The sequence below is a fragment of the Bos javanicus genome, chromosome 1 (assembly GCF_032452875.1).
Source record: "Bos javanicus breed banteng chromosome 1, ARS-OSU_banteng_1.0, whole genome shotgun sequence".
Taxonomy (NCBI): Eukaryota; Metazoa; Chordata; class Mammalia; order Artiodactyla; family Bovidae; genus Bos; species Bos javanicus.
Window position 1 is genome coordinate 127,774,798 of NC_083868.1, and position 15,407 is coordinate 127,790,204.

Genomic DNA, 15,407 nt, shown 5'->3' on the forward strand with positions numbered 1-15,407 from the left:
TCTTTTCTGCCATGGATCTCCCTGTCTCTCGGTCTCCCTCAGTGCCTTTGGCTCTCCTTTAGTTCAGATCTTGCCTGGATTACTACAAGGGTCTCCCGGTGGTGCCCCAAGCCAACATCCATGCTGCCACAGGGTAAATCTGACTGAGGCACCCACTCATCTTTTGTTCAGCTCTCCAGGTGGCTTCACCAGGAAGAAGCTGTACCCCTTTCCTTGATACGTAAGGATCCCCAAGACCTGTCCTTGCTTATTTCTCCCATAGCAGTCAGTCTCCCAGCACGGCCCCCGTCAGAACAGTCACAGTAGACTCCTCTCACAAACCCTATCCTGCCCATCCTTTCTCCTGGGAGCCTTCTCACCTTCCCTGGCCTGACTGATATTCATTCTCCTCATACTTCCAAGTGGGGCTGGGCACCCTCTGTGGCATTCCTCCATTACCCTGTGGCCTCATCCTGCATCCCCAGCTGTCTTCTGTACCATGGGCTCTGTTTCTTGCTGGCGAGGCCAGCGCCCCTGACCCAGCCTCTGCCTCCTACCAGCACCTGCTACCACTGGCTACATTGGGCTGCAGAAGACACTTCCACTCCACACCTCTTGTACAGTTTGCCTTTTTAACAACAAACAACATTGTTCTCTCATGATTAAAGTACACATTTTAAATGGGAATTAACTCAATACGTATAGCAAAAAAAATCACACACAGTCCACACCGCCCTGGAAAGTTCTTCCGAGGAAGGTTCACGACACCTGATTTGGGCTTTGATCCTCTTTCCCAAAGGACTCAACAGAGACGACTTTTTCCTACAGCTTCAGAACAGGTACCCCCTGTGAGCCTTATTTACGGACCATATTTTATTCAAAATATTTTATTTAAAATGTGTTGCTGGGGACTTCCCTGGTGGTCCAGTGGTTAAGATTTTGAGCTCCTAATGCAGGGTACCGGGGTTCAGTCCCTGGTCAGGGAACTAAGATTCCACATGCTGCAACTAAGACCTGGTGTCAAATAAATAAATAAATATTTAAAAAATAAAGGACTTCCCTGGTGGTGCAGTGGATAGGAATCCGCCTGCCCATGCAGAGGACACAGGTTCGAGCTCTGGTTGGGGAAGATTCCACATGGCAGGGAGCAACTAAGCCTGCGCACCACAGCTACTGAAGCCAGCGCATCCAGAACTTGTGCTTTGCAATAAGAGAAGCCACTCCAATGAGAAGCCCACGTACCATACCAAGAGTGGCCCCCACTCACTGCAACTAGAGAAAGCCCGTGCAAAGCAACAAAGACCCAGGGCAGCCAAAAATAAATAAAAACTTTAAAAAAAAAACCAAATGTGTTGCTATTTTATTTTTTATTGTTGATCTTTCTTGCCAAGTGTGTATGGCTATGTTCACATCAGTTGTGTGTATGCACTCATATACTTAGTTTTTAAAAATGACTCTGAGGCAGAAACGTCTGGTAACTTTGCTTCAGGTACCTCCACACCCCCTGATTTTCTGCACCCTGTGGCCTGTTCTAGCTGCGAGGTTGCCTGAGACCCTTCTTTCCTATACCAACAAAGAAGGGGCCCTTGAAGACCCTGGCTATGTAACCACTTCAGGCATCATTCTCTCGGGGAGAATCAAGTAGCCCCTGTAGGGTGAAGGGAACTAGGTCTTTTCCCAAAGAGGAGGGGAACTCAGCACTGGCCCAGGTCTTGGCATCCAGTCCCATCACTTCATGGGAAATAGACGGGGAAACAGTGGAACAGAGGCTGCAGATGGACAGGCCTCCCTGTCCATCACCAACTCCCAGAGTTCACTCAGACTCACGTCCATCGAGTCAGTGATGCCATCCAGCCATCTCATCCTCTGTCGTCCCCTTCTCCTCCTGCCCCCAATCTCTCCCAGCATCAGAGTCTTTTCCAATGAGTCAACTCTTCGCATGAGGTGGCCAAAGTACTGGAGTTTCAGCTTTCGCATCATTCCCTCCAAAGAAATCCCAGGGCTGATCTCCTTCAGAATGGACTGGTTGGATCTCCTTGCAGTCCAAGGGACTCTCAAGAGTCTTCTCCAACACCACAGTTCAAAAGCATCAATTCTTTGGCACTCAGCCTTCTTCATAGTCCAACTCTCACATCCATACATGACCACAGGAAAAACCATAGCCTTGACTAGACGAACCTTTGTTGGCAAAGTAATGTCTCTGCTTTTGAATATGCTGTCTAGGTTGGTCATAGCTTTTCTTCCAAGGAGTAAGCGTCTTTTAATTTCATGGCTGCAGTCACCATCTGCAGTGGTTTTGGAGCCCCCAAAATAAAGTCTGACACTGTTTCCACTGTTTCCCCATCTATCTCCCATGAAGTGATGGGACCGGATGCCATGATCTTTGTTTTCTGAATGTTGAGCTTTAAGCCAACTTTTTCACTCTGCGCTTTCACTTTCATCAAGAGGCTTTTTAGTTCCTCTTCGCTTTCTGCCATAAGGGTGGTGTCATCTGCATATCTGAGGTGATTGATATTTCTCCCGGCAATCTGGATTCCAGCTTGTGCTTCTTCCAGTCCAGTGTTTCTCATGATGTACTCTGCATAGAAGTTAAATAAGCAGGGTGACAATATACAGCCTTGACATACTCCTTTTCCTATTTGGAACCAGTCTGTTGTTCCATGTCCAGTTCTAACTGTTGCTTCCTGACCTGCATACAGATTTCTCAGGAGGCAGGTGAGGTGGTCTAGTATTCCCATCCCTTTCAGAATTTTCCACAGTTTATTGTGATCCACACAGTCAAAGGCTTTGGCATAGTCAATAAAACAGAAATAGATGTTTTTCTGGAACTCTCTTGCTTTTTCCATGATCCAGAGGATATTGGCAATTTGATTTCTGGTTCCTCTGCCTTTTCTAAAACCAGCTTTAACATCAGGAAGTTCACGGTTCACGTATTGCTGAAGCCTGGCTTGGAGAATTTTGAGCATGACTTTACTAGCATGTGAGATGAGTGTAACTGTGCGGTAGTTTGAGCATTCTTTGGCATTGCCTTTCTTTGGGATTGGAATGAAAACTGACCTTTTCCAGTCCTGTGGCCCCTGCTGAGTTTTCCAAATTTGCTGGCATATTGAGTACAGCACTTTCACAGCATCATCTTTCAGGATTTGCAATAGTTCAACTAGAATTCCATCATCTCCACTTTGTTCGTAGTGATGCTTTCTAAGGCCCACTTGACTTCACATTCCAGGATGTCTGGCTCTAGGTGAGTGATCACACCATTGTGATTATCTGGGTCGTGAAGATCTTTGGAGGCACCTTAATCTTACTCCTGGGCAGCCTCAAGGAGATTATAAGACTAGGAGGGATTTGATCTATCTTATATTTTTAACAGATGTTTCTGATAAATGATTATTATTTGCTAATGTGATATGTGAAAATTGTCTTGTAGTTTGAACTTAAATTTTTCTTATTCAAGAAAAATGAGGTGGAGCAACTTGTCATATGCTTGATATTTCAGTTTTACTTTGTGCATGTGAACCGTGAATGGTCTTTTTCTTGTTGACTTGAGGACATTTTTACACATTAAAGAGATGAGCCCTTTGTGACAGGAGTGACAATTCTCCCAGTTTGTCATGTCTTTTCACTGTTTTTGATGATGTCCCTGTAGATTTTCTTCTCACATAACTGAGTTTACCAGTCTTTTAAGCAAAATAGAAATACAGCCTGGAGAGATATTTGAGTAGAATGGTCAACAAGCAGAATTTTGTATGTTATTTGCCCAAGGTGGCTTAAATTCCTTTTATTGGTACTTTTAAAGGAAGTTTGTAAAATGGAATCTATCAGAGGGTTATGTATCTCAGGAGGATGGTGTCTTGTGTCAAACATATTTGTATCAAGCTACCAACACCGTGTCTTTCTACAAACTCCTTTAATCAGCAGCACTTTTGGAAAAATGGAGTTGTGGAGGATGAAGAAGGATCCCCCATCAGTCTCAGTGACAGAGACTGCAGAACTGGGTTGGAGGAGAGGGGCATCAAGGGGGAAAGAGAGGGAGAGGCGGGAGAGATGTGTTGCACGGGCGCTTCTTCCTTAGGTGCAATGACGGCCTGGAGGGGGAGGGGCGGGCAGCTTCTGTATTCTCCTTTTAATAGCGTTTCCCCCAAGCTCAGGCACGTCTTCCTGATTTATGTTCATCGATTGCAGGAGGACGGAAGGTGGATGGAGGATGGAGGCTCTGATTCCTAGAGAGGAGAGAACTCCAACCCCTAAACTCCCCCAGGAGGAGGCTGGGGCAGACGAGGAAACTGAGCTCGGAAAGATTAGAGTACTTATCCAAGGTCACACTGCGGGCTGATGGTGGAGGCGGAATTCGAACTCAATCAAGCTTATTCCAGAGAGCTCTCTATCTCCTAGCGCTACGGCCCACAAGTGCCCTCCTCTCTCTGCCAGTCCGCAACAGCCCATGCTCCTCCATCCCGGAGGCGGGAGCGGCCACTTCCCCCAACCCCTCTCTCCCCTCAAGCCCTCTTCTCCCTCCAGGGAGAGGTCCTGGGCTCGGCGTCCCCTCCTGGTACCGAGCCCGTGGCGCGTCTTGCCCTACCAGGGCGGACACATTTGCCGCGCTCCAGGCTCTGGCCTCCTCCCTTCTTCCCAGACCCCACCCCCCTCCCCTGCCCGTGACTCACTCTGCACGCGACCCCCTCCCTTCCAAAGCATCGCCAAGTTTTTCTCCAAGCAAGGCCAGCAGCTGGCCCCAAGCAGCGCTCGGACCGGGCGACCAGCCTCACTATCCAGCGTCAAGAGTAAACAGTGACAACAGCCCCCATTTCACCAGTACCCACTGCGTGCCAGGCGCTTGACTTCCATCGCTCTGAACTGCCCCCGCCCCCCAACCCGGACGAACAGACTCCTGGAAATTACTGTCCCCAATACATCGACGAAAGAACTGCTGCAGCTCCGGAAAGTTGGATGACACGCTTGGGCTCACACAGCTAATAATAATGCTGGCTAACGTTTGATCGAGTGGTTCTTATGTGTCAGGAACAGGTCTACGTACATTACGAGAACCACCCCATAGATGCTATTAAGAGCCCTATTAAAAGGGTACCATTATCACCCCCATTCTACGGATGAAGAAATCAAGGTTTGGCGCCTTGTCCAAGGTCACTCATTCAGTGAATGACAGATCATGGACCTAAACCCAGGCAGGGTGACTCGGGCGGGGGCGGGGGGGTTAGTTTTTTGTGCTATCTCCATTACGCAGAAAAGCAGCGGGCTTCGAACCTACGGCACCAGGGGCCGGCCCCAAACGCCCAAAGGCAAACTAACCAGCTCGGATTGCCACAGTCCGCAGAGAGGAATTCGCGGGGATCTGGACCGGACCCACGCCAGGAGCGCGGACTGTGGCCAGTGCCGGCCCGCACGAGGTCCGCGCGGCCAGACCTCGGCTCCCGCGCGCCTCTCATCAGAAGATGGAGAATACTCACCATAAAAGAGAGGGCAAGCGCCTGCCCTGGAGGAATTGCCAGCGCTGGCAGGTCCTGGACTCCCGAGGAGAGACGTCTGCGGGCGCTGCCACCAGCTCAGGGGCGCCCGAGCGACCCCGAAGATGCCGGCTTGTTCCCCGGGGCCAGGGGCGCGTCCTCACGGTTCGAGCCCCGCAGCAGCGCCCCCTCTGCCCAGCAGGGTGGCCCGGAGTTGGAGCGTTCTTGGGGAAGTTGGCGCTCCAGCGCGGCGAGAGGGCGCAGGAGGTCGAGTGGGAGAGGGGAAGCGTCTTTTCTGCGCGGATCCCGGGGGCGCGCCAAGGCCTGCGCTCCAGCGGTTCCTAAGCTCCGCGCTGGACCTGGAGGGCGGCGAGTCCCGAGCTCAAGGCGCACGGGCCGCGCCTCTGCCGCCCGCCCCTGGTGCGCCCGGCGTCTTCCCCCTCGCCCTGGGCGCACGCATTGGTGTTCGAAACTGGGGCCCGGGTCCGGGCTACCGTGCGCTCATCGCCCTCACCAAGGGGCTGGGCGTCTTTGTGCGCGGGGCGCGCCGGCCGCCGCGGCCAGCTCTGGATGCTGCAGCCGCCGCCGCCTCCCCCTCCTCCTCCGCCGCCGCCCGCTCCCAGCCTTCCCGGCCGGCCCAGAGGCTGCAGCTGAAAGCCGATCCGGCTGAGCTCATCCCTGAAGGCCACTAATCCAATAGCCGCGGAAGGCGCGGCCGCCGGGAACGCCCCTTCCCCCACCATCCCGCGCCCCGGCCCGTCCCAGCTCCGGCCGCTGCCGGCGCCGCCACCTTTCCGAGGCCACCAGCTGGCGGGAGAGGGAAGTGGAGCCCGCGGCCTCGTGCCGAGTCGGCGCGGTCGCCATTCACCCGCCCGCTAGCCCGCGCACTCCCTCACTCACGCACTCATTCATGCGCACCCCCCCCACCCCCATTCATTCAAGCGCGCCGGGAGCGCAAGGGTGGGTGCCCCTGAGCCGGAGGAGACAAACAGTCGTTCGGCAGCTTTGCTGTCTTTATCCAACTCGTGTGGGAAATAGCAGCCGGGGAAGGATCTTGGTTTAATGACCTCTTCCTCAGGAGCGTGTCTACACTTTATTTTTTAAAGATCAGATTCCAGCTCATCTTCTAAAGTCCAATTTCACACCTCTCCTGCTTCTCGGAGCCTTATCCCGACCACTCGAGGAGCAAAGAGGTGTCTTTACGCTGCCTGCTGCCAGGACTGGAGGTGGGCCGCCCGATTGCCCGCCAGCCTGGAGCGGAGGAAGAGGGCGTGGCCAGAGCGGAGGCCAGGAGGGTGCTTGTAGCATCTGTGCTCTCTCTGGAAAATTGACAGTTACTGGTCTGGGTGCCTTTTGTGCTCTCAGAGGTGAGCTTAGTTCATTCCACAATGATCTGGTCTGACCTCAGCCCTCTCTTATGCCGGATACCAAACGGCCTAGGGGCAAAGTGCCGGTTCATACCGGACCGCCGCCGGTAAGTCGCTTCAGTCGTGTTCGACTCTGTGCGACCCCATAGACGGCAGCCCACCAGGCTCCCCCGTCCCTGGGATTCTCCAGGCAAGAACACTGGAGTGGGTTGCCACACAGACAAGTAAAAGGTAACTCAACCTAGGGAAACAGATGGCAGCTCTGGGGCTCCTTTTTCAGGCTGGGAAGGGCAATCTGGAAATGCTTCCTAGTAGAGGGGGCTACATGAATTAGCCCTGGAGACAGGGGAAGGGTGGTCATCTCTCTAGGTACCATACAGCATGGAGCCTCTGGTATGGACGGGAGTGTAAACGTCAAGGTAAGATATGGCTGGAGGGATGGACAGTGGCTAGGGTCTTGGAAGTCAACTATAGTTTGATCTTTCCTCAAGATTAGTTGAGGCCTTTAATCAAAGTAATGCTTTACCAGATTTACATTCTCCAAAGATCTCTCAGCGGAGTGAATGGATGGAGGAAAGTAAGCTTGGAACTCCTGATACAGTCCAAGCAAAAGATGACGCTTCACAAACCAGTTTAGCCATTGGTTGGACAGCCAAAGGGGGTATTGATATTTCCTACTGTTCTGTCATTGCCTGTTTGTACGTGTCTCCCTCCTAAAGCTGTGAACCCCTTCAAAGGGCAAGAACGCTTTTTATACTTGTCTGAATTCTCTATACCCACCCAGAACAGATGTTGAATAAATGTACTTTGAATTGACCTGAGTGGCATTCTGACCTGCACTCATATTTACTGTATTTGGGGAGTCTCCACAGCAGTCCTTTCTATCCCCCATCAGAAAACTCCTGGAGCACCTATTCTGCAAGCTATTGAGGGGGCTATGGACACAGATGAGGGGCAAGAAGAGAAAATTTGGGGGAAAAGATACAGAAGCCAAAGGAAATTGAAAGAATATTTTCAGTGGTTTCTCCACCTGGCTGACAGGGTAGGGGAGGGAGGGATATGCCCATCACTTGACCTCTTTGCTAAGAAATATCACAACAGCTTCAAGGACAAGATAGGGAATGAACAATGGTCACAGTTTGAGAAACTAATTTTTCCCTGTGGGCTCCAGATAGGTTCAACCTGATGACCTCTCCAGATGTGCCTTAGGCCCAAAGATGTAGACACACCACCCCTCCAAGTGTCCCTAAAATACTCCAGCCCCTGTATACCAAGCAGAATGACTTGTCATTTTGGGAGAAGTCAGAATAGCCTGGGTGTTATTTAATAAAACTTCATGTTGAGGTAAACGGCCTCTAAGATGTCTCCAGCAATCTCTGCCCCTTGGTTTCATACCCTTGTGTAACCACTCCGTTTAGGTGTGGCCGGCCTCATGGACTTGCTTCTCACCAAGAGAATAATGTGGAAGTAATGGATGGCCCAGCCAAGATTAGGTAATAAAAGATCGTGGCTTTGGCTTTGAGCATGCACGCTCTGTCTTGCATGTTCTCTCTCTCTCTCTTTTGAATTAGCTCTCTGGAAGAAGCCACCTGCTATGTGCTGAAGCAGCCTTGTGGAGAGACCCGTGTGGTGGGGACAGAGACTGCCTACAACCGTGCGAGTGAACTTAGAAGCTGATCCAACCCTCCAGTCCTAGGTGGGCCTTCATATGAGAAGGCAGCCCTGTCTGACACCTTGACCGCAATTTCATGGGAGAATTTGAATCAGAGAAACTCAACTACACTGTGCCCAGATTCCTGACCACGGAAACTGTAAAAGAATAAATGTTCATTGTATTAAGCTGTTCTTTTTCGGGGGTGATCTGTTGTGCACCAATAGATAACTCATGCAAGATGTTCTTAACTACCCAAGGGCGATTCAAGAAATAGACCCTTGAAGAACTAACCAGTCTCACTCCAAAGAAAACACATATTTCACGGGTATGGCTAGGCAGCCTTTGGGTTTAATTTCAATTCAGGCTCTTTGAGTCTTAGCTTTTTCACTATAAAATGGGGACAGAAGGATTTCCTGAGTATGGTCATGTGTTGTAGCATTTACATACAGAGTAGGTACTCAATAAATCTTTTTCTTCCACTTCTCAGCAGTAGACAAAGATCTGCAGCATTCTTGGAATTCTTGGGCTAAGGCAAAGTTAGACCTGGAGCAGAAGGTCCGTGGAGGGGCTGCTACTGTCAGGGGTCCAGAATCGCTGTTTATAATGCAAAACTGTGGACTTCTGCGGTGGGCCAATACTTAAGAATCCACCTGCCAATGCAGGGAACACAGGTTCGATCCCTGGTCTGGGAAGATCCCACATGCCACAGAGCAACTAAGCCTGTGGGCCACAACTACTGAAGCCCATGCACCTGGAGCCCAAGCTCTGCAACTAGAGAAGCCACCTCAATAAGAAGCCTGTGCACCACAATGAAGAGTGCCCCACTTGCTGCAACCAGAGAAAGCCCTTGTGCAGCAACCAAGACCCAGAGCAACCAAAAGGAAACTAATTAATATAATACATTTAATACAAAGCTGTGAACCCCACCATTTGCCTGCCTCTTTCTCCCAGCTGACTTGGAATCCACTTATTAGGTCTCAGCAAACATGGTCTCCTTCGCAGTATCAACTGTAGTTTAATAGAAGTTGAGGAAAAACTCTCAGACCTGAGAAATTCTGGCGAGCGAGGCTTGCTCCGAGGAGGTGTATGGCAGGGAGGAGGACTCTGCGGTGTGCAGGTGGCATGTCTTCCACCCTCCCTCAGAGGAAACCTCATTTGAGCCTAGCCTAGGCCATGGGGTGATCCTGTCTGAGATTGGTCCCCTCTAGTGCTGTGCTTGCATGTGTGTTAAGTCACTTCAGTATTGTCTGACTCTGCGATCCCATGGACTGTAGCCCGTCAGGCTTCTCTGTCCATGGGATTCTCCAGATAAGAGTGCTGGAGTGGGTTACCATGCCCTCCTTCAGGAGATCTTCCCAACCCAGGGATCGAACCCGGGTCTCTTAAGTCTCCTGCATTGGCAGGCAGGTTCTTTACCACTAGCGACACCTGGGAAGCCCCTCTGCAGCTTATGCACCACTGTCTCCTTCCCTAATGGCTCTACTTCCTCGCTTCTGCTCTGCAGCCAAAGCTGTCTTCTCAAAGTCACCCCTGCCACCCCCTTCAGAGAATGGCCCACAGGATGGTTTTCCCACATTTTAGCTGAATCTGGCACGAGGCTCAGTTTCCTGCACCTTTGCTCTGGGCCAAGCCAGACCAAGACCCCCTGAGCTACTCCAGTGAGCCACGCTTCCTCTCTGACACCAGCCTTCGAACACGCTGACCTTGCTCCCTGGCATGGATTTTGCCTAGGTAACTCCGATTCTCTGCCTGTCTGCATGCCCTCTGCTCCAGGAAGCCTTCCCAACACCCTGGGCTCAGGGTGTGCTGTCCTGTGTGTGCCCTCCTGCCTGGTCCCCCACCCCGGGGTCCCCATTCCACTGTTCCTGCTGCCTCTTTTCTTGCCATCCTCTCCTCCCCCAAGATGTGAGCACGTCCAGGGCAGAGCTGTCTTTTTCTTCTTTATAGCTTTTGCACTCCCACCTCCCATCTCCATTTTCATCTCACTAATTTCTCTTCCATTTTCACCTCACTAATTTCTCTTCCATTTACATCTCACTAATTTCTCTAAGCAACACGATCCTCCCCAGTACCCCTCCCTCTGTGGGTTAGGGCCCCTTTCTTGGAGCCCCACAGCAGCTTGTTGTCTTCCCTCTGTCACTGCACTTTGCAAACCCTTTGGGAACTGTCAGACTCCCGCAGCAGACAGTGGCTCTGCTAAGGGCACAACTGTGTCTGTTTTACCTTGGTGCTCCTGGCACCCAACCTAGTGCCAGGTATGCAGCAGACAGCCAATAGATGTTCATGGAAGAAATGACTGAAGGCAGGACAGAAAGAAGGAAAGAAAGAGGCTGGGAGGAAGAAAACCTATCTCCATTACCCACTTCCTTCCTTCCTCTCCCTCCCTCCCTCTCTTTCTTTCTGAGATCAGTGCTGAGAATTGAATTAATCATAGTCCTTGGTTCATGACACACTTTCATCATTAACCCATGCATGGCCCTTATGTATTTACATATGTATTCATAATATTAAATATGTAAGCACGTGGTATCCAACCCAAGGCACCTGCATCTCCCATGTGCTACTATCCTAGCCCATCTTTCTGCCTCATTGTCACATAAAACTACTCTTCTGATTGTTAAGACTTTTCATTTTCTTAGATTATTTCTTTCAAATATCTATACAGTTAACCCTTGAACAAATCCAGGGGTTAGGGGTGCCAATCTCCTCACAGTTTAAAATCTTTATATAACTTCAGAGTTGGCCCTCTGTGTCTGAGGTTCTACATTCAGAGGTTCAACCAACCACAGATCTCGTAGAACATATTTGTTGAAAACCATTCACACATAAGTGGACTTGTATGGATCAATCCCAGGGGTCAACTGGGTGTGTGTGTCGTGTGTGTGTCGTGTGTGTGTATGTGAGTGAGTGTTCATTTGCTCAGTTGTGTTTGACTCATTGCAACCCCATGGGCTGTAGCTTGCCAGACTTCTCTGTCTGTGGAATTTTCCAGGCAAGAATACTGGAGCGGCTTGCCATTGCCTACTCCAGGAGGTCTTCCCGACCCAGGGATGGAAAGTGAGTCTCTAGCATCTCCTAAACTGGCAAGTGGATTCTTTACCAACATGCCACCTGGAAAGCCCAGTTTGTGTATATACATATATTTGTATGGTAGTGGTGGTGGTTCAGTTGCTAAGTCATGTCCGACCCTTGTGACCCCATGGACTGTAGCCCACCAGGCTCCTCTGTCCATAGAATTCTCCAGGCAAGAATACTGGAGTCGGTTGCCACCTCCTTCTCCAGGAGATCTTTCTGACCTAGGAATTGAACCCAGGTCTCCTGCATTGCAGGAAGATTTTTTACCGACTGAGCTATGTGAACTTCCTGATGTTCAAGCTGGTTTTAGAAAAGGCAGAGGAACCAGAGATCAAATTGTCAACATCCGCTGGATCATGGAAAAAGCAAGAGAGTTCCAGAAAAACACCTATTTCTGCTTTATTGACTATGCCAAAGCCTTTGACTGTGTGGATCACAATAAACTGTGGAAAATTCTGAAAGAGATGAGAATACCAGAGCACCTGATCTGCTTCTTGAGAAATTTGTATGCAGGTCAGGAAGCAACAGTTAGAACTGGACATGGAACAACAGACTGGTTCCGAATAGGAAAAGGAGTACGTCAAGGCTGTATATTGTCACACTGCTTATTTAACTTCTATGCAGAGTACATCATGAGAAACACTGGACTGGAAGAAACACAAGGTGGAATCAAGATTGCCGGGAGAAATAGCAATAACCTCAGATATGCAGATGACACCACCCTTATGGCAGAAAGTGAAGAGGAACTCAAAAGCCTCTTGGTGAAAGTGAAAGTGGAGAGTGAAAAAGTTGGCTTAAAGCTCAACATTCAGAAAACAAAGATCATGACATCTGGTCCCATCACTTCATGGGAAATAGATGGGGAAACAGTGGAAACAGTGTCAGACTTTGTTTTTTGGGGGCTCCAAAATCACTGCAGATGGTGACTGCAGCCATGAAATTAAAAGACGCTTACTCCTTGGAAGGAAAGTTATGACCAACCTAGATAGCATATTCAAAAGCAGAGACATTACTTTGCCAACAAAGGTTCGTCTAGTCAAGGCTATGGTTTTTCCTGTGGTCATGTATGGATGTGAGAGTTGGACTGTGAAGAAGGCTGAGCGCCAAAGAATTGATGCTTTTGAACTGTGGTGTTGGAGAAGACTCTTGAGAGTCCCTTGCACTGCAAGGAGATCCAACCAGTCCATTCTGAAGCAGATCAGCCCTGGGATTTCTTTGGAAGGAATGATGCGAAAGCTGAAACTCCAGTACTTTGGCCACCTCATGCGAAGAGTTGACTCATTGGAAAAGACTCTGATGCTGGGAGGGATTGGGGGCAGGAGGAGAAGGGGACGACAGAGAATGAGATGGCTGGATGGCATCACTGACTCGATGGATGTGAGTCTGAGTGAACTCCGGGAGTTGGTGATGAACAGGGAGGCCTGGTGTGCTGGGATTCATGGGGTCGCAAAGAGTTGGACATGACTGAGCGACTGAACTGAACTGAACTGAGCTACGATGGAAGCCCTTGCTTAAACATTATTTAGTTTTACTTGTTTTTTGACTGTTATCAAAAGACGCTATACTGTATGTAGTTTTCTAGGACTTGCTTTTTGAACACAACAAGATTCATCCATAATGATATGCATGCAACTGTAGCACATTCATTTTCTCAGCTATGGTAGCTTATTGTGTGAATAAACACAATGTTAAAAAATTATTCATGACACTTGTTGAAGATGGTAAGGAAGACTCTTTGGTGGGGGTTGAGGGGTGGGCGGGCAGTGATGTGTGGACTACAGTGGGGTTTCATAGCCAAGGAGGGACATCAGGCTCAACTTGAGTACAGCAAGGACAAATAGGGATTTATAGCCAAGGAGCAAGGGGGAGGGTGGGGTCGGTGGATGGAAAATTGCTGGAAGCAAACACAGAGGTAAGATGGATTCTTGCTAGACTGACTCAACAGGGTCCTTGTTGAAGGCAGACCAGCCTGAGGGATGAGATCTTTGATTAGATACTGAGGGTGATCAATATACAAAAGTGTGGGAGGGTTTTGCTAAACTGATTTAGTAAGATTCTTACTCAAGCTCTACAGGGATGGAGAGGGAAGCCAAAGACCAGGTCTGGATGAGCAGAGGAGACATTCAAGTTTGGTCCAAAGAAAGCATCTTTGCCAGCAATTTATCTTTTCATGGTCCTTTCAAGGGGTGTTGATGTTGAGTCTAGTCTGGGGGCTATTGGGAACAGTGCTGCTATGAACGTTCCCAAACCGTTTCCCTCCCGCATCCATGCTAATGTTTTCTTGGGCCTGTTGGTAGGAGTGGACTTGTTGATGCACTGTCAAGCAGGGGCCAGCCCATCCAAAGAAGTTCTAAAAACTGTTTCAGTCCTCCACATCCAATGTCATCAGGGAGATGCAAATCAAAGCAATGAGATGCCACTACAGCTCTATTAAAACGGGCAAAATCCAGAACACTGATGGCACCAGTACTGGCCAGGATCCGGAGCAACAGGCACTCTCACACACTGCTGGGGGGAACGCAAAATGGTAGAGCCACACCTGAAGACACTTTGGTTCTTTCTTATAAAACGAAAGTACTCTTACTATCATTCATTCATTCATTTCGGTGGCTCAGTTGTGTCTGACTCTTTGAGACCCCATGGACTGCAGCACGCCAGGCCTCCCTGTCCATCACCAACTCCCAGAGTTTACTCAAACTCATGTCCATTGAGTCGGTGATGCCATCCAACCATCTCATCCTCTGTTGTCCCCTTCTCCTCCTGCCCTCAATCTTTCCCAGCATCAGGGTCTTTTCAAATGAGTCAGTTCTTCGCATCAGGTGGCCAAAGTATTGGAGTTTCAGCTTCAGCATCTGTCCTTCCAATGAATATTCAGGACTGATTTCTTTAGGATGGACTGGTTGGATCTCCTTGCACTCTAAGGGACTCTCAAGAGTCTTCTCCAACACTACAATTCAAAAGCATCCATTCTTCGGAGCTCAGCTTTCTTTATAGTTCAACTCTCACATCCATACATGACTACTGGAAAAACCATAGCCTTGACTAGTTGGACCATTGTTGGCAAAGTAATGTCTCTGCTTTTCAATATGCTGTCTAGGTTGGTCATAACTTTCCTTCCAAGGTGCAAGCATCTTTTAATTTCATGGCTGTGATTTTGGAGCCCAAAATAAAGTCTGTCGCTGTTTCCACTGTTTCCCCATCTATTTGCCATGAAGTGATGGGCCCAGATGCCATGATCTTAGTTTTCTGAATTTTTAGCTTCAAGCCAACTTTTTCACTCTCCTCTTTAACTTTCATCAAGAGGCTCTTTAGTTCTTCTTCACTTTCTGCCATACTTTAACTATATAGTTCAGCAATCACACTCCTTGGTATTTACCCAGAGGAACTGAAGTTTTCACACAAAAACTTGCACATGGATGTTTATAACAGCTTTATTCATAATTGCCAAAACATGGAAGCGACCAAGATGTCTTTTGTAGGTGAATGGATAAACAAACCGTGGTACATTCATACAATGGAATGTTAATCAGTCATGTCCGACTCTTTCACCCCATGGACTGTAGCCCGCAAAGCTCCCCTGTCCATGGAGTTCTCCAGGCAAGAATACTGGAGTGGGTTGCCATTTCCTTGTCCAGGGAATTTTCCAACCCAGAGATTGAACCTGGGTCTCCTGCATTGCAGGAAGATTCTTTATTGTCTGAACCACCAGGGAAGTCATATTATTTAGTACTAAGAAGAAACAAATTCTCAAGGCATGAAAAGACATGGAGGAAACTCAAATCTGTATTTCGTACAAAGTGAAAGAAGCCAGTCTGAAAAGGCTACGTATAGTATGATTTCAACTATATGACAGTCTGAAAAAGGTATGAG

The 15,407-nt window shown here is 49.1% G+C and overlaps 1 protein-coding gene across 1 annotated transcript in view; it reads right to left on the reverse strand.

Annotated features, from left to right (window-relative positions):
- The window catches only part of SPSB4 (splA/ryanodine receptor domain and SOCS box containing 4), an 85,614-nt gene extending 80,085 nt beyond the window's left edge, over window positions 1-5,529 (reverse strand). The window contains exon 1 of the mRNA XM_061420232.1: window positions 5,445-5,529. The gene's annotated coding sequence lies outside the window, so the exon portion shown is untranslated. The remainder of the gene's footprint in view (window positions 1-5,444) is intronic.
- Window positions 5,530-15,407: the final 9,878 nt, after the last annotated feature.